Source organism: Salvelinus fontinalis, chromosome 31 (genome assembly GCF_029448725.1).
Source record: "Salvelinus fontinalis isolate EN_2023a chromosome 31, ASM2944872v1, whole genome shotgun sequence".
Lineage (NCBI taxonomy): Eukaryota > Metazoa > Chordata > Actinopteri > Salmoniformes > Salmonidae > Salvelinus > Salvelinus fontinalis.
The window spans coordinates 19,112,787-19,132,595 of NC_074695.1; the positions used below are offsets into that span (position 1 = coordinate 19,112,787).

Genomic DNA, 19,809 nt, shown 5'->3' on the forward strand with positions numbered 1-19,809 from the left:
TTAAATTCAGAAAGGGTATTTGTGAAAAAATACAGACACCTTTCTGTTTTCTGACATTCAATTCAGCATATAAAAAGGTTTATATTTGTTCCACCTGAGCGAGTCTGACCACAAGTCGTTGATGACACAACAAATGTGTTTGATGGATCCTTTTTGTCTGCTAATGCCTCTTAACCTGTCTGGGAACCTAGCGGAACCCCTCGCCAACAGCCAATTAAATTGCAGGGCGCCAAATTCAATCAACAGAAATCTCATAATTAAAATTTCTCAAACATACAAGTATTAGACACCATTTTAAAGATAAACTTCTCATTAATCCAACCACTGTGTCCGATTTCAAAAAGCATTTTCGGCGAAAGCAGAACATATCATTATGTTAGGTCAGCAACTAGTCACAGAAAGCATACAGCCATTTTCCAACCAAAGAGAGGAGTCACAAAAAGCAGAAATAGAGATAAAATGAATCACTAACCTTTATTATTCTTCATCAGATGACACTCCCGGGACAACATGTTACACAATACATGTATGTTTTGTTCGATCAAGTTCATATTTATATCCAAAAACCTCAGTTTACATTTGGCTTTGCCTCCAAAACATCCCGTGAATTTGCACAGAGCCACATCAATTTACAGAAATACTCATAATAAACTTTGATAAAAGATACAAGTATTATGCACAGAATTATAGAAATACTTCTCCTTAATGCAACCGCTTTGTCAGATTTTGTCACGTTCCTGACCTATTTCTGTTAGTTTGTTGTATGTGTTAGTTGGTCAGGACGTGAGTTTGGGTGGGCATTCTATGTTTTCTGTTTCTATGTTGGTTTAAGGGTTGCCTGGTATGGCTCTCAATTAGAGGCAGGTGTTTGGCGTTTCCTCTAATTGAGAGTCATATTTAGGTAGGTTGTTTCACAGTGTTCGTTGTGGGTGGGTGTCTCCTGTGTCAGTGTGTGTCGCACCATACGGGACTGTTCGGTTTGTTTGTACATCGTTCCTTTTGTGTAGTCTATTTTCCCTGTTCGTGCGTTCTTAGTGTTATATGTATAGTTCAGGTTTGTCTACATTTGTTTTGTTATTTTGTTAATTATTTCAAGTGGTTTCGTTTCGTGTTTTCCCCGTCTTGTTTTATTAAAATTATGTCATCACAACCCGCTGCGCCTTGGTTCAATCGCTACTCCTCCTCTTCGGTTGTAGAGGAGGAGGAATACCGTTACAGATTTCAAAAAGCTTTACGGAAAAAGCAAACCATGCAATAATCTGAGTACGGCACCCAGAGACCAAAACAAGCCAAACATATACCCGCCATGTTGCGGAGTCAACAGAAGTCAGAAATAGCATTATAAATATTTACTTGGATGATCTTCATCAGAATGCACACCCAGGAATCCCAGTTCCACAATAAATGTTTGATTTGTTCGATAACGTCCATAATTTGTCCAAATACCTCCTTTTTGTTCGCGCGTTTAGCCCAGTAATCCAAATGCTCAATGCGCGATCGCTTAGTTCAGACAAAGTAAAAAAAAGTCATATTACAGTTCGTAGAAACATGTCAAACGAAGTATAGAATCAATCTTTAGGATGTTTTTATCATACATCTTCAATAATGTTCCAAATGGAGAATTCCTTTGTCTTCAGAAATGTAATGGAACTCAAGCTAACTCTCACGTGAACGCGCATGGTCAGCTCATGGCACTCTGGGAGAGACCTTACTCAATCCCCTCTCATTCGCCCCCACAGTAGAAGCATCAAACAATGTTCTAAAGACTGACATCTAGTGGAAGCGTTAGGAAGTGCAATTTGACCCCATAGACACTGTATATTCGATAGGCAAAGAGTTGAAAAACTACAAACCTCAGATTTCCCACTTCCTGGTTGGATTTTTCTCAGGTTTTCACCTGCCATATGAGTTCTGTTATACGCACAGACATCATTCAAACAGTTTTAGAAACTTCATAGTGTTTTCTATTCAAATCTACTAATAATATGCATATATTAGCAACTGGGACTGAGTAGCAGGTCGTTTACTCAGGGCATGCTTTTCATCCAAACGTGAAAATGCTGCCCCCTATCCCAAACAGGTTAAAGGTCAAATGCAGCTGTTTTTATCTCAATATCATTTCTGGGTTATAATTACCTTACTGTTGTTATGACTCTCCTGTGAGGATCCAGAAGATCAGGTTACAGTGCATCAGCTCTACAGAGCTCTCTCTCTCTTCCACAGAGGGGGAAGAGTGATGGATGTGGGGGGTTTTATGACGCCGCACGTCGATCGTAAACCATACGCAGCAGACGATTCCTTTAGGGGCCTAGTTTGGGTGACTGGAATGTCTTTGTGTCTTATAATGAGTTTTCCGCCCTAAACTACAACATCAAACCATGGACACTGGAACAATATATTTCAATATTTGAATATTGGGAATGATGAGAGATGGAATATGGAAAATATGTCTATTTTGTGATGTCATTAAAAGGTGCATGAAGATGTTATAACAATTTTTTTTTACTGCACCAGGGAAACCAGAGAGCGTACGCACTTTTTACCCGAGGGTATAAAGCATTTGAGTTAAGAATTAACACATCAGACTAAAACGGACCACAGCTGCAGTGTGGGCTAAGATAGATGCGACCCCCAAAACGCAACACGGGATTGAAGACAAAAGAACCTCTTAACAATCAATGCTACGGTTGAGTAGGAGTATCTAAGAAGGTGAATTTAAGTAGGACCATCCAGTTATTCTCCTCAAATCATCGTTGCCTACACTGCTTTCATCACCACTCTGGGATCATCGGCTGATTAGCCGTCCTCAGGAGACCACTCTTCCAGAACAAGTGCAAGTACACAGACAACTAAGGACATTGTGACCTCTTGTGGACAATCAGAGATTTAAACCTGAAAACGAAAGAGAAGGCCATCAGAGGGCCCAACAGAGACACACCAGGAAGACCTTCAGCGCGTAAATACATCATTACATTACTTCTTACCCAAAGGTACGGCAGTTCGGGGCAAGGTATTAGTGCTAAACTAAGCGTAGTTTACAAATATATCCAAGTGTTGCTTGTCTTTCTCTCTTGCTCTCTCTTTAAATCTCCATCTAGTGTAACAAGTGTAATTTTGGTTGTCCACTAGGGATTTATTGTTGTTTTAAGTTCATTCTGGAGACGGTAACTCGTTAAATAAACTTTTCCCGTGGTGCCCTAAATTCCTAATGAGTTAATTGTTACATGACTAATTTAATAGCGTAATAATTAAACGTAGTAGGTAATTATTCAATGAATAACAGTCATCACATTAATGATAGTCACGTTACAACTCTGTGATTGTTTTCAATTAAAATGGTCAAAAATAAACAGCTTCTTAGCAAAGCGCAATTTCTCAAACAAGAATTTTGCTAGGGCTGTCTGGGATTGGTTTGAGTAAAACCAATATAAAAAAAAGTAGCTGTTATTGGCAGAGGTTTGGAAATTCTTATTGGTCTATTCACCAATTCACCAGGCAGGCCAAAACTCCATTCCACCAAAACAGGCTGAAATTTCAGGCAGTGTTTTCCAACGGCTCTTATCGCATTATCATAATTTTCACAATTTCACCATAGTATTCTTTCCTCAGTGTGTAAATATATATTTTATAAAACACTGGACTGCACTGGGCCTTTAGGGGGAAGGTAATCCGATTAGTTACTGAGTTTGGGTAATCCAAAAGTTACATTACTGATTTTGATCAGGTAACTAGTAATCGTAACAGATTTAATTTAGTAAGTAATTTACCCAACCCTGAATTAGTGCAGAGCTGGTTTCATTATTTATACCATATTTTGAAACCACATGTTTGACTCGGTTCCATTAATTCCGTTCCAGCTATTTCAATTAGCCTGTTTTCCTATAGCTCCTCCCACCAGCCTCCTCTGCTAACCATAATGATTACCCAAGTCTGCTGATTTTTAAAGCTAGCTACTAATGGGGAATGTTATGCTTTTACTTCAACTCTTCTAATTCAACTCTTCTTCTAATTTTCTACTCAGCAAATTGAATGACAGGACCCCTGCATCCACATCCTGGTAGATTTGTGGGAGAGCACAAGGTTAGAGGCAACGATGCAGCTGTGTGGGATTGCAGCTTGGCAAGCCAGCGTCAGAAATGGATGAGGCCATCTCTACAATAATTCCCAGGGAAAGGAGGAGAAATATAATTATGCTGTTGGTTGGCTCTATAGAGGAGTATCTGAACTGTAGATCTCTACAGGTACAGTAACTGGCAAAAATAAAGGAAACATTTGAGTAAATGAGGGATTCAAAGTATATTGAAAGCAGGTGCTTCCACACAGGTGTGATTCCTGAGTATGGTTGGCTGCAGCCCAATATGGTGATCGGAGTGTGGGTGTGTCAAGGATTCGGTGTATGGAAAGTGATTTAGCTTATTGGGCAGATTTGTTGCAACTTAAGACCGTTTTGCGTGGCTGCATGACGAGTCCAAAGCCGGTGACCAGTAGGGTGCTTCATACTGGGTATCACGGTCATGTCGGCGGTGGCAGCCAACCTGGCAATTTGTAGGATAGCAGCTACACCATAAATAACTAAAATTGGTAACGTCTAGATGTTGCCTTGATACATACAGTTGAAGTGGGAAGTTTACACACACCTTAGCCAAATACATTTAAACTCAGTTTTCACAATACCTGACATTTAATCCTAGTAAAAATTCCCTGTCTTAGGTCAGTTAGGATCACCACTTTATTTTAAGAATGTGAAATGTCAGAATAATACTAGAGAGAATAATTTATTTCAAACTTTCATCACATTCCCACTGGGTCAGAAGTTTACATACACTCAATTAGTATTTGGTAGCATTTCCTTTAACTTATTTAATATAGGTCAAATGTTTCGGGTAACCTTCTACAAGCTTCCCACAATAAGTTGGGTGAATTTTGACCCATTCCTCCTGACAGAGCTGGTGTAACTGAGTCAGGATGTAGGCCTCCTTGCTCGCACACACTTTTTCAGTTATGTCGACAAATATTCTATAGTATTGAGGCCAGGACTTTGTGATGGCCACTCCAATACCTTGACTTTGTTGTCCTTAAGCCATTTTGCTACAACTGTGGAAGTATGCTTGGGGTCATTGTCCATTTGGAAGACCCATTTGCGACCAAGCATTAACTTTCTGACTGATGTCTTGAGATGTTGCTTCAATATATCCACATAATTTTCCTCCCTCATTTTCCTTCCTCCCTATTTTGTGAAGTGCACCAGTCTCTCCTGCAGCAAAGCACCCCCACAACATGATGCTGCCACACCCGTGCTTCACGGTTGGGATGGTGTTCTTTCAAACATAACGATGGTCATTATGGCCAAAGAGTTCTATTTTTGTTTCATCAGACCAGAGAATATTTCTACAAAAAGTACAATCTTTGTCCCCATGTGCAGTTGCAAACCGTAGTCTGGCTTTTTTAATGGCGGTTTTGGCCGCAAAAGGCATGTATTTTTTTAGGCGGCATTACAGACACCCAAAGGGGATGCCGCCGGGAAATTCGAGGCATTATCAAGTGTTTGTCAAATTGTGATTGAGAGACTGATGAAGTGTGTACAGCCTGCGCAAAAAAACAAAGCAGAGCTCCTGCCTTTCATGTGACTTTTCAAATCATCATTAGTCGCATCATGCAGCCTTACAATGTATTAAAATCATAACATATAGCCCAAAGTTTATCACAACTAAAGTTACATTATAACTCTAAATTAACCGCATAGGGTTACTTATTTCTTTGTTAACCACTCAACACAGAATTGCCGCATGTGCGCACTCCCTCAAATCGTTTGGAGAAAATATCCTATTTCATTCAGCTATGTTCAATTGTATTCTTCATACTATAAAATAATGCCATGGAATTCTAAGCAAATCTTGTCTGCTAAATTAATTAGTGTAGCCCACAGCCATATGGCATAGCCAGATCAGGGCCTAACATAAGGACAATTCAGTGTATGCTATTCTGTTCTTCTGAAATAGACTACATTTTCTTCATATCATGTTTCTTTAGACCTGTCAAAAATAAATAATGGATTTATTGTGATGGTGTAGGCTTTATTACATGGATTTATTATACTTTTTAAAATGTAGATGTTCTTAAGGTCTGCATCAGTGGCGTGTAGGCTATGCGTGGACGCTAGGAGATGCTAAATGTGTTGATGTTAATTAATGGTCAATTACCGTGAGACAGGCAGTTATTTTCTTGACAATCACCGGCTGACAAAATGTAATGACAGTCACAGCCCTAGCCCTAGCCACAATCACAATAAACATGCATTATCTTCTCCCTCCCCTGTTTATGCTTAGTAGATGTGAGCAATGGTGGTCCCGTTTCAGTCTGTTCAGTCTCTCACATCATTTTTTTTAGATTTGAACTCTGATCGCACTCTCTCTCACACACACACACACACACACACACACACACACACACACACACGGAAAATACCATAAAGAACTGGACCTGACAACCCACCTGCTTCCTGTCCTGTTAAGGTCCTATGTTGTTAAAGGCCCAGTGCAGTTCAACATTTTCCTATGTTTTATGTACAGTGCCTTCAGAAAGTATTCACACCCCTAAACTTTTTCTACACTACAGCCTGAATTTAAAATGGATTAAATTGAGATTGTGTCAATGGCCTACACACAATATCCCATCAAATGTGTAATTATGTTTGTACATATTTTTTTACAAATAAATGAACAGGTGAAATGTCTTGAGGCAATAAGTATTCCATCCCTTTGTTATGGCAAGCCTAAATAAGTTCAGGAGTAAAAATTTGCTTAACAAGTCACAAAGTTGCATGGGCTCACTCTGTGTGCAACAATAGTGTTTAACATGATTTTTGAATGACAACTTCATCTCTGTACCTCACACATACAATTATCTGTAAGGTCCCTCAGTCGAGCAGTGAATTTCAAACACTGATTCAACCAGAAAGACATGGGAGGTTTTTCAATACCTTGCAAAGAAGGGCACCTATTGGTAGATGGGTATAAAAAAAGCAGCCATTGAATATCCCTTTGAGCATGGTAAAGTTATTAATTACACTTTGGATGGTGTATCAATACACCCAGTCACCACAAAGATACAAGCGTCTTTCCTAACTCCGTTGCCGGAGAGGAAGGAAACCGCTCAGGGATTTCACCATGAGGCCAATGGTGACTTTAAACCAGTTAGAGAGTTAAAGTGATAGGATAAAACTGAGGAATGATCAACAATATTGTAGTTACTCCACAATACTAACCTAAATGATGGAGTGAAAAGAAGGAAGCCTGTACAGAATACAAATATTCCAAAACATTCATCCTGTTTGCAATAAGGCACTAAAATAAAACTGCAAAAAATGGGGCAAAGAAATTTACTTTTTGTCCTGAATACAGTTATGTTTGGAGAAAATACAACACCGAGTACCACTCTTCATATTTTCAAGCATGGAATTGGCTGCATCATATTGTGGGTATACTTGTCATCGGCCAGGACTAAGGAGTTTTTTGGGGGGGAGATAAAAGTAAACAGAATATAGCTAAGCACAGGTGACATCCTAGAGGAAACCTGGTTCAGCATGCTTTCCAACAGACACTGGGAGACAAATTCACCTTTCAACAGGACAATAACCTAAAATACAAGGGCAAATATACAGTGGAGTTGCTTACCAAGATGACATTGAAATGTAAGAATTATGATAATGCCCTTTTAGAGTAAGAGCTGTTTGAGAATAACACCTGACATTTCAGGTTGTTCTGGTGGGAGGGAATGTTGGCATGCCTGGTGACATCACCAGGTGGTAAATAAGTTAATAGACCAAAGAGGATATTAGTAAATGTTTTGAGTATACATGTGGTACTGAACATTAATCTTGCACATTTTCAACATGGGTAGGTAGGCCTTATAACATTCCATTGTGCTGATCAGTGTGTGTATAGACGGCTAAGAAAGATGCATCACATTATAAATAAATAAAAACGGCACATTGTACCTTCCGTCACAGTTGTTTTAGGAACATTAATACCTGGAGCCGTATCCTTGCCAGCAGTGGTGTAAAGTACTAAAAGTAAAAAATACTTTCAAGAACTACTTAGTTTTTTTTGCGGTATCTGTACTTTTATATTTTAGACAAATTTTACTTCTACATTCCAAAAGAAAATAATGTACTTTTTACTCCGTACATTTTCCCTGACACCCAAAAGTACTCATTACATTTTGAATGCTTAGCAGGACAGGAAAATTTGAAAATTTACACACTTATCAAGAGAACATCCCTGGTCGTCCCTACTGCCTCTGATCTGGTGGATTCGCTAAACACACAGACATCATTTACCAAACGAAGCATGAGTTATACGTATATTTCAGCAATTACATTTACTTTTGATACTTAAGTATATTCAAAACCAAATCATTTTAGACTTAAGTAGTATTTTACTGGGCGACTTGTACTAGTGTCATTTTCTATTAAGTTTTACTTTTACTCAAATATGACAATTGGGTACTTTTTCCACTACTGCGCCCCAGTGCGTTCCTGGTTGCGTCCGAAATGGCACCCTATTTCGGATCTAGTGCACTACTTTTAACCAAAGCCCTATGTGGATAAGGAATAGAGTGCCATTTCAGATGCCCCTGTGTCTCACCATATGGGTGTCTTGGGTCATTAGCCTTGTTTTCCTCTAAACTCATTCTGCACCAGGAGAGAGAAGAACGTCTGGGTTTCATGGATTACTTTCCCACAGTCTCTGGAAAATAACATACCATTTTTATCCTTATTCAACTTTGTCACAATAGTAAATCAATTATGATTTAGCAGCATGGGGAAAGGGCAACATCCAATATGTGTGTGTTTTATGAAGATGAGTGCTTTGGACCGTTTACAGCAGCAGTTGTCTTCTAAAGCTGGTAACCCCTGCTGCTGATGGCACCTCAGCTGTGATGTGTGGCTTAGTCCTACACACACACACTGTGATGTGTGGCTTAGTCCTACACACACACACTGTGATGTGTGGCTGAGTCCTACACACACACACTCTGTGATGTGTGGCTGAGTCCTACACACACACACACACTGTGATGTGTGGCTGAGTCCTACACACACACTGTGATGTGTGGCTGAGCCCTACACACACACTATGATGTGTGGCTGAGCCCTACACACACACTGTGATGTGTGGCTGAGCCCTACACACACACTGTGATGTGTGGCTGAGTCCTACACACACACACACTGTGATGTGTGGCTGAGTCCTACACACACACACACACTATGATGTGCGGCTGAGTCCTACACACACACACACACTGTGATGTGTGGCTGAGTCCTACACACACACACACTGGGGAATCCCCTTACTGTTTAGGCTGGGTTGGGCATGTTTCTACAGTACACTCATTGTCATGCGTCTGGCTGACAGGGTGGGGTCATCTACACAGATCTATAATGCATTCTGGACAAGAGAAGAGAGTAGAAGGGAATTATTAATTTCAGTTCATTTACAGCTCTACTTCCACTCATGGACACCATTCATCTGCTGCTTTGCCCTCAAGTGTGTGTGTGTGTGTGATGCTTTGCCTTAAAGTGTGAAGCCACTATACTCTATTGTGGCCATGTGGTGTGGTTCCATTGAGAAGACACGGTGGGCCATACATTGTCATTTAAACCTGGTCCACAGGGACTGATATTGACCCTGCTTTAGGCAGTCTGTAAGACACTGAACTATGCCAAGAGAACAGAACAGACTGGCCTACTGTACAAGATGTATTCTACCTGTATTGTGACATGATTTATTCTTGTTTATTCTTGTTAACTTTGCCATCTGGTTTTGGGCGTCAAGTAGGATTCTGCTTTGCCTTGACGAACCTGTGAAGCAAGATTAATATTGAACTGTCTGTTCTTTCCACATTACGTTTCGGGTAAAAAAAGAAAATGAACGCCGTGCTCCTTTAAATAAATAAAAAGATCTTTGGCCTACTATGGTTTTAGAATATTTTAAAACAACATGAGTGTATATGATGTCAGGGCTGAAATTGATGTGTTACAGTAGCCTAGATTATGTAGCTTTTTATTCAGTGGGCCTGGGAGCAGCAAGTTATTCAGTGAAGCAGTGAGTTATTCAGGGAGCAGTAAGTTACTTGAATAGGCACCTTGAGAATATGTGGAAGTTATGAAGGACTTTCTGAGATGTGGTGAGTTGTCAAGTGAGGGACGGGTGAAGCTTCTGATGTCATCCTCCAACCGAAGGTCGTAAAGCGGAAGGGTTGTGTTCATTAGGGTCGTTTTGAAACGTATCATTTCCAACGGAACTTGTCAATGATGGCGGAAAAATGTTTTGCTACAGCATGCGCTACTAAACACGACCCAGTCTGCACACTGTGACTCCACGGCCCCTGGGCCTCCCTGTCACTGATACTCCATTACAGCACTGCTCTGCTCACGCCACCACTCACTGTCAACACACAATGATTCAAATGATCGTTCAAGAAATGCAAATGAAATATCGAGTTGTTTTTGACAGTTGTGAAGTGTTGGCTCTGCTGCCTGTCAAGATGATCCTGCATCTAAGGCTTGTTTTGATTTAACAGTAACTTTTTAAAGTAGATTTACACATCAAGCTAGCTCGATTATCTATTGTTTTATTCATCAGTTCATTGTCACTTTGATGCTAATAGTTGCTTTTGTTTTATGCAGGCTTTGGTCATACCTTTTTTATCTCTCCTTGAGCTGTTAGAAAGATACAACAACTGAATGGGATTAGTGATGGGAACAACACTTAGATACACTTTCTTTTATATGTATCTGCCTTTCAACGTGTTTCTACAGCATCAAAGGGGGAAAACGGATTGTATCAAATAGTATTGTCCCTTACTGATGGTCTGTACTCTGTAGCTATGGGAACAATTTGGCTGAGATTTACATAGTGAGCAATGAGGGCAGCTGCAGTTGTAAAGTGCTGTAAATCCCTAGTGACACTTTACATAAAACTTGGCAAAGATGTCAGAGCCTCAGCCTCCCTCCTCTCCTTCAGTCAGTCAGGGGAATGCCTTACTTGACAAATGCAAACTGCTGGAAGTTCTCTCTCCAGGCTAGCTTTCTGTCTCACAACTTGTACTACTCACTACCAGGGGAAATGAAGTCTTCGCACCCAGGTCCGGCGGCCTCATAAAAATATGAATATTAAAGTCCATCAAATTTTATTTGTCATGTGCCGAATACAACTGGTGTAGACCTTACAGTGAAATGCTTACTTACAAGCCCTTAACCAACATTGCAGTTTTAAAAAAATACTCTGTTTAGTGTTCATTCTATTTTCGATTTGGTAACAGAATGAAGCGTTTTAATCACTTAAATCATAAACCAAATTGTTATCAGTAAAAACACTAATTGATAGGTCTACTTTATTACTTCTGTGAACTTTGATTATCCTTTGTCTTGAGGGGGAGATTAGAAAATATATTTTTTTAAATATGTGGGTTTTTGGTAACCGAATGACAAGACACTAGGCAATATTTCTTACTTACAATTTTTTTTCAAGACCCCTTTTCCATCTGTTTGACCAGAAATCAAAGCCTTTGCTTATTCCACATTTTTGGGATGGAAAATGGTTGAAAAATGTATATGCCTTAATTTCTCAAAAATATACTGTAGACTTAGCATCCATGAACTTCACATTTTAGTGCTCATGGGGAGTTTTACATGGAAAGGCCCATATACTGAGCTGGGGCACATACTCACCACCAGTATTCAATAGACAAGGTTTTATTTATTTATGTATGAAAGAAACGGAAAGAACCGTGTAGGACAACAATACTAATATGGCTGTCTGGAGGAAATACAACACCCCAGTGTTGTGGAGTGGGCTGGTAGTCAATGCAGGCAGCAGCTGCTGAAGGCATGAGAACGGACAGCACCCAGACACTCCCAGTGTTTCATTGACGCCCAGGCTTAGAGGAGGGAAGGGAAGGAGTGGAGGGAGGCACTGTGCCATAGCTGAGACACACTTGGCTATCTTTCCCAGAGAGAGCCTCAATGGACGGCTGCCTGCTTTACACATAGTCTTCTGGGTTCTGTAAAACTGGAGTTTGTGTAGCTACACTCTTCACTGCTGATTTATTTTGGTAAGCTGGAGAACTACCATATTTCTTTCTGAACATTCTGATTTGAATGTGCCATATGGTTAGATTTCTTTTTTTTTCGAAAGGCTGTTTTGCTGGACAGGAATGTTAGGACAGTTGAGTGTCCTACTCAGCTGGTTGCTCAGGGTTTCCTGTTTTGTTTTGCATCCCTATTTCAGAAAATAATACATTTTATTCTGCTGTTAAAATTGTCCTTCCAAATGGGCTGCTGTTTTGATCATTCTTATTGTCTCACTAACATGGTTAGCCTATAATAATGACATCTTAATGACTTTTTACTATAAATATATATTAAAATATATATTTAAATATATATCGAACAGATCCCCAAAGCAACCAGGCAGGAGAGAATAGTCACGCAAGATTATCTTGTTGCTATGAGAGACAGTTGGATTCAGTCATGTGTAGCCTAGCTTTCCTCTCTGTCAATAAATGCAGTGAAATTAGTTGACAGTTTCCAAATTGGGCAGGATACAGCCTTAATGGGTTTAGAAGACAGTGAGGCGGTGTTTCTTTGTGCGGGTTATTACAGATAATGTGAGCTTATTACACATTAAAAGACTGGTGGGATTGGACCAGCCTCTCTCCCTAATGGATCAGTGAGAGCACTGCTGAGTCATATTCATTCTGTTCCCTGGCTGATCACAAGCACAGGTTGATGATGATATTGGTGTGTGTGTGGCGGTCCTATTACATTATTTTATATAAACTCAGCAAAAAAAGAAACGTCCTCTCACTGTCAACTGCGTTTATTTTCAGCAAACTTAACATGTGTAGATATTTGTATGAACATAACAAGATTCAACAACTGAGACATAAACTGAACAAGTTCCACAGACATGTGACTAACAGAAATTGAATGTGTCCCTGAACAAAGGGTGGGTCAAAATCAAAAGTAACAGTCAGTATCTGGTGTGGCCACCATCTGCATTAAGTACTGCAGTGCATCTCCTCCTCATGGACTGCACCAGATTTGCCAGTTCTTGCTGTGAGATGTTACCCAACTCTTCCACCAAGGCACCTGCAAGTTCACGGATATTTCTGGGGGGAATGACCCTAGCCCTCGCCCTCGGATCCAACAGGTCCCAGACGTGCTCAATGGGATTGAGGTCCGGACTCTTCTCTGGCCATGGCAGAACACTGACATTCCTGTCTTGCAGAAAATCACGCACAGAACGAGCAGTATGGCTGGTGGCATTGTCATGCTGGAGGGTTATGTCAGGATGAGCCTGCAGGAAGGGTCACACATGAGGGAGGAGGATGTCTTCCCCGTAATAGCCAGCAATGACAACAAGCTCAGTCCGATGATGCTGTGACACACCGCCCCAGACCATGACGGACCCTCCACCTTCAAATCAATCCCGCTCCAGAGTACAGGCCTCGGTGTAACGCTCATTCCTTTGACGATAAACGCAAATCCGACCTTTACCCCTGGTGAGACAAAACCGTGACTCGTCAGTGAAGAGCACTTTTTGCCAGCCCTGTTTGGTCCAGCGACGATGGGTTTGTGCCCATAGGTGACGTTGTTGCCGGTGATGTCTGGTGAGGATCTGTCTTACCTCAGGCCTACAAGCCCTCAGTACAGCCTTTCTCAGCCTATTGTGGACAGTCTGAGCACTGATGGAGGGATTGTGCATTCCTGGTGTAACTCGGGCAGTTGTTGTTGCCATCCTGTACCTGTCCCGCAGGTGTGATGTTCGGATGCACTGATCCTGTGCAGGTGTTGTTACACGTGGTCTGCCACTGTGACTGGTGTCTTAGGCGTCTCACAGTACGGACATTGCAATTTATTGCCCTGGCCACATCTGCAGTCTTCATGCCTCCTTGCAGCATGTCTAAGGTACGTTCATGCAGATGAGCAGGGACCCTGGGCATCTTTGGTGTTTTTCAGAGTCAGTAGAAAGGCCTCCTTTTAGTGTCCTAAGTTTTCATAACTGTGACCTTAATTGCCTAGCATCTGTAAGCTGTTAGTGTCTTAATGACCGTTCCACATGTGCATGCTCATTAATTGTTTATGGTTCATTGAACAAGCATGGGAAATAGTGTTTAAACCCTTTACAATGAAGATCTGTGAAGTTATTTTGATTTCTACGAATTATCTTTGAAAGACAGGGTCCTGAAAAAGGGACGTTTTCTTTTTTTGCTGAGTTTAGATGTTTTGTCACATACACCTTATGGGGGCAGTGAAATGTGTGAGTTGTAGAGCACACATGGAGCAAATTAGGGTTAAGTGCCTTGCTTAAGGGCACATGGGGGGAAAAAATTACCTTGTCGGTTCGGCTTGTCGGTCCCCCCCCTCCCCCCCACTATCACACATTACAATAGTGATATATTCTTTATGGAGCCAATGAAAGCCCACCCTCTTTTTCTGAGAATCACTGCAGGTCACTTATCGTAGTGTAGCGATTTCCTGTAGAGGATTAAGGAGGAGTTTGTCTGGGCTGAAAGCACACCTGTGACATTCCTTTGGTAGTGTTTAGAAGCTGCAGCTGGGTCCAGTTTCCTCTCCTGCTCTGCCCTTTCAGGACATAGAGCCTCCTTTATGAAGTGGTCTGTTGGCTAATATATTGAGTTACCAGTGACTTTTAAACTGTAACTTATGGGTAAACAAACTTCAACCATAGACCGGAAAGGCAAGTGGTGAACTGAGGTTAAACCTGGTTGCAGTTAGGGCTGAGTAATATGGCCTAAAAGTCATATAAATAAAAAAATGTCAAACTTTATATACATTTCGTATTTTTTTTTTCTCTAAATAAGCTTTGTTGTACAATTGTAAAGGTCAAATACACTGCATTTTAAAACGGTCAGCAATAATGTCATACCTAGGCTGAATCTACATTCCGGTCAAAAGTTTTAGAACGCCTACTCATTCAAGGGTTTTTCTTTATTTTGACTATGTTCTACATTGTAGAATAATAGTGAATACATCAAAACTATGAAATAACACATATGAAATAATGCAGTAACCAAAAAAGTGTTAAACGAATCAAAATATATTTTATGTTTGAGATTTTTCAAATAGCCACCATTTGCCTTGATGACAGCTTTGCACACTCTTGGCATTCTCTCAACCAGCTTCATGAGGTAGTCACCTGCAATGAATTTCAATTAACAGATTTGCCTTGTTCATTTGTGGAATTTCTTTCCTTCTTAATTCGTTTGAGCCGTTGTTGTTGAGTTGAGTTGTTGTTTAACCTTTTATTTAACTAGGCAAGTCAGTTAAGAACAAATTCTTTTTTTACATTGACGGCCTACCCCGGCCAAACCCAAACGACGCTGTACCAATTGTGCGCCACCCTATGGGACTCCCAATCACAGCCGGATGTGATGCAGCCTGGATTCGAACCAGGTACTGCAGTGACCCCTCTTGCACTGAGATGCAGTGTCTTAGATCACTGCACCACTCGTGAGCCCTTGGGAGGTAGGGGTGGTTTACAAGAGAGAGCCCTATTTCCATATTATAGCAAGAACAGCTCAAATAAGCAAAGAGAAACGACAGTCCATCATTACTTTAAGACATGAAGGTCAGTCAATATGGAAAATCTCAAGAACTTTCAAGGTTTCTTCAAGTGCAGTCGCAAAAACCATCAAGCGCTATGATGAAACTGTCTCATGAGGACTGCCACAGGAATGGAAGATCCATAGTTACCTCTGCTGCAGAGGATAAGATCATTAGTTACCAGCCTCAGAAATTGCAGCCCAAATAAATGCTTCAGAGTTCAAGTAACAGACACATCTCAACATCAACTGTTCAGAGGAGACTGTGAATCAGGCCTTCATCGTCAAATTGCTGCAAAGAAACCACTACTAAAGGACACCAATAAGAAGAGATTTGCTTGGACCAAGAAACATGAGCAATGGACCTTAGACCGGTGGAAATCTGTCCTTTATTCTGGACTCCAAATTGTAGATTTTTGGTTCCAACCGCTGTGTCTTTGTGAGACGCGGTGTGGGTGAACGGAGGATCTCTGCATGTGTATTTCCCACCGTAAAGCATGGAGGAGGAGTTGTTATGGTGTGGGGGTGCTTTGCTGGTGACACTGTCTGTGATTGATTTTAGAATTCAAGGCACACTTAACCAGCATGGCTACCACAGCATTCTGCAGCGATACGCCATCTGGTTTGGGCTTAGTCGGAATATCATTTGTTTTTCAACAGGACAATGACCCAACACACCTCCAGGCTGTGTAAGGGCTATTTGAAAAAAAAAAAGGAGAGTGATGGAGTGCTGCATCAGGTGACCTGGTCTCCACAATCCCCCGACCTCAACCCAATTGAGACTGTTTGGGATGAGTCGGAGTGCAGAGTGAAGGAAAAGCAGCCAACAAGTGCTCCACATATGTGGGAACTCCTTCAAGACTGTTGGGAAAGCATTTCAGGTGAAGCTGGTTGAGAGAGTACAAAGCTGTCAAGGCAAAGGGTGGCTATTTTGAAGAATCTCAAATCTAAAATACATTTTGATGTAACACTTTTTGGTTACTGCATGATTCCATATGTGTTAGTTCATAGTTGTGGTGTGTCAATGTAAATAGTCCGGGTGGCCATTTGTTCAGAAATCTTATGGCTTGGGGGTAGAAACTGTTAAGGAGCCTTTTGGTACTAGATAATGTAGGAGGCAGCATAGAAAATGAACACCGGTCTCATAAACAATCTCTGAAGCACAAGCCCACGTGCTTGTGCAAGTAGCCAGCTAATACTACATATTTCAAGTTGTGCCAACTTGAATCTTTGTATAATTTCACAAGCTCTGAATTCAACTAACAAGTCATAACAGTTGAGTTGTTATGAACACAAAATTCTGTCCGTCTCAACTGTTTGAACAGCATGCTAGCCTATCCACTTTGTTCAGATGTTGAAAACAAGTGGCCTACCTTTTTTTGTCAGAATGAGAACGAGTTGCCAATTCCTTAATTGTTTTATGCTTACTGCACGTTTATAAAACAGATTAAACAGCTAGTATAAAAATCTTTATTTGACAAAAAATGTTGCTAGCAATACGTGGTACCGCGACAAACTGAGCATTCATTTTCTAGAATGAGAGAGGTTTCACTCGCAAAAAGTTGTCCAAGATAAGCCCAATGCGTTTCTATGAGGTTATTTTGAACCTAAGCTTGTCGCCAGTTTTCACGCCATTGGAACAACGATTCCTATTGTTAGGCTGGAGACATGAGCATCTCATCATTATATACAAATCTCTGGTGTTAATGGGAAGGTGCACAGCACGGAAGGAGTGAACGAGACGAGACCAAAAAAACAAAGGCTCATAAAAACAAAAAGTACACAAACTTGATTCTGTGATACAGGCATTTGGGATATCGCGCAAAAACATAAATTCTAACTAATCAAATTAATTAAATATATTGGCCAGCCTCAAGCAGTTCGTGCCGTACATTATAATGACACGTGTATGTAGATGGACACCACACACACACACACACGCACACCATAGTTTCAATAAGATGCTGCAGCGTTCCTCCACAGCGGAGGGAGGCTTTAGTATAGAGCACAGCAGAGTTATTGTGTGTGCGTTCCTTTGTATGTGTGTGTTTAAGAGAGAGCATGGCTGAAAATCAACATGTCTGGGCAAGACCTCAGACCACAGTAATTTAAGGTCCCATACACTGTCGTTAGGCAGACTATAACAACCAACCATAATTCAAGAAACAGAGCTGCACTAGCTAGTTTGTAATGTTGGTCTAAAGAACATTAAAACAGGATTTCTGTCTGCAGAGAAAATAGACGAGTGGATGTTTCTCTCTTTTTCTGATGTTAAGCTGTGCATTAGCTTAATGGCATACAGTGGTGCAAGTTATGGTGCTATAAGGGCAATTCCACGTGAGTGACATTTCTCGGTGTTCTGTCCTCTCCTGGAGGGGAGAACGGGCCTAGCCCCTCAGACCACGGCCATTTGACTGGTACACCTAATTGACTTGAATGGGAATGGCCATTCTAGTAATTCTATGGGACTGTCTATCTGCACATTGCTGCTCATTGCTCATTCTAAAGCAGCCCTGGTTTGGCACAGCTGCCTTGCTTTACTCTCACCCTGGGTACTTCTCATTTGGCACGGTAGATAATATTCTGTACAGAAGAAGCCATTCCTCTGAGTGATACTGAAGGAATGTGATGTGAGTGAAAGTGTTTGGGAACCACCCGACCCTGGGTTATTGTGTCAATGAATGAGAGAGAAGGCCTAGCTTTGGCTGCCAACTTCCTTTCTCCATTCTTTGTGGTTCAGGGCTTTGTCCAAGTGGCAACATGTGACCTTGACTCAGATTATGTAGCACAAGCACTTAGCTACACCTGCAATAACATATGCTAAGTATGTTTACTGTATGTGACTAATACAATTTGTTTTGGTTATGCTCCTAGTTGATGTTCAGATGTTTAATCAAGTCTTTGTAATTTTGTTGGCCATGCCATGTTGAGGCTTTGGGGCCAGCTATGCCTGATTCTTAATGACGGTTGGAGGGGGAGGGAAGTGTTTGATTGTTGGAGTAAGATATGTCCACTTGTCCAGCTGCCTATAATTGTCTGACAGATTCCTAGCCTGGCATACAAATGATTTTGCTACGTGTCACTGTTTCAAACAATAGTTCAGTGCCGTGTTTGGCCTCGTTTAAGCGGCTACCAGATTGTCTTCCTCATCTCTTTTCCAGAGGAAGGCCCTACTTCTAAAAGGAACAGATTGTCTGTCTTATTTTTGGAGCAGCTTTTTTTTCTCCTGAAACCACGAGCTAGCTGTATAGTATTGTAGTCCCTGGCAAGATCCATGACCCAATTTACTGTGGGCTGAGAAGAGGAAGACCGAGCAGGGAGGAATGAGTAGCTAATGTGGGCTGAGAAGAGGAAGACCGAGCAGGGAGGAATGAGTAGCTAATGTGGGCTGAGAAGAGGAAGACCGAGCAGGGAGGAATGAGTAGCTAATGTGGGCTGAGAAGAGGAAGACTGAGCAGGGAGGAATGAGTAGCTAACGTGGGCTGAGAAGAGGAAGACTGAGCAGGGAGGAATGAGTAGCTAATGTGGGCTGAGAAGAGGAAGACTGAGCAGGGAGGAATGAGTAGCTAATGTGGGCTGAGAAGAGGAAGACTGAGCAGGGAGGAATGAGTAGCTAATGTGGGCTGAGAAGAGGAAGACTGAGCAGGGAGGAATGAGTAGCTAATGTGGGCTGAGAAGAGGAAGACTGAGCAGGGAGGAATGAGTAGCTAATGTGAGCTGAGAAGAGGAAGACTGAGCAGGGAGGAATGAGTAGCTAATGTGAGCTGAGAAGAGGAAGACTGAGCAGGGAGGAATGAGTAGCTAATGTGGGCTGAGAAGAGGAAGACTGAGCAGGGAGGAATGAGTAGCTAATGTGAGCTGAGAAGAGGAAGACTGAGCAGGGAGGAATGAGTAGCTAATGTGGGCTGAGAAGAGGAAGACTGAGCAGGGAGGAATGAGTAGCTAATGTGGGCTGAGAAGAGGGAGACTGAGCAGGGAGGAATGAGTAGCTAATGTGGGCTGAGAAGAGGAAGACTGAGCAGGGAGGAATGAGTAGCTAATGTGAGCTGAGAAGAGGAAGACTGAGCAGGGAGGAATGAGTAGCTAATGTGAGCTGAGAAGAGGAAGACCGAGCAGGGAGGAATGAGTAGCTAATGTAGGCTGAGAAGAGGAAGACTGAGCAGGGAGGAATGA

At 41.5% G+C, this 19,809-nt stretch overlaps 1 protein-coding gene across 2 annotated transcripts in view; it reads left to right on the forward strand.

Moving 5' to 3' along the window:
• The window catches only part of LOC129829751 (cAMP-dependent protein kinase inhibitor gamma-like), a 37,611-nt gene that overhangs the window by 13,940 nt on the left and 3,862 nt on the right, over positions 1 to 19,809 (forward strand). The window contains exon 1 of one of the 2 annotated variants that reach the window (XM_055891645.1): positions 11,947 to 12,120. The exons of the other annotated variant lie outside the window; for it this stretch is intronic. The gene's annotated coding sequence lies outside the window, so the exon portion shown is untranslated. Of the gene's footprint in view, positions 1 to 11,946; positions 12,121 to 19,809 lie in introns of those variants that run through there. 2 annotated transcript variants of the gene reach the window in all.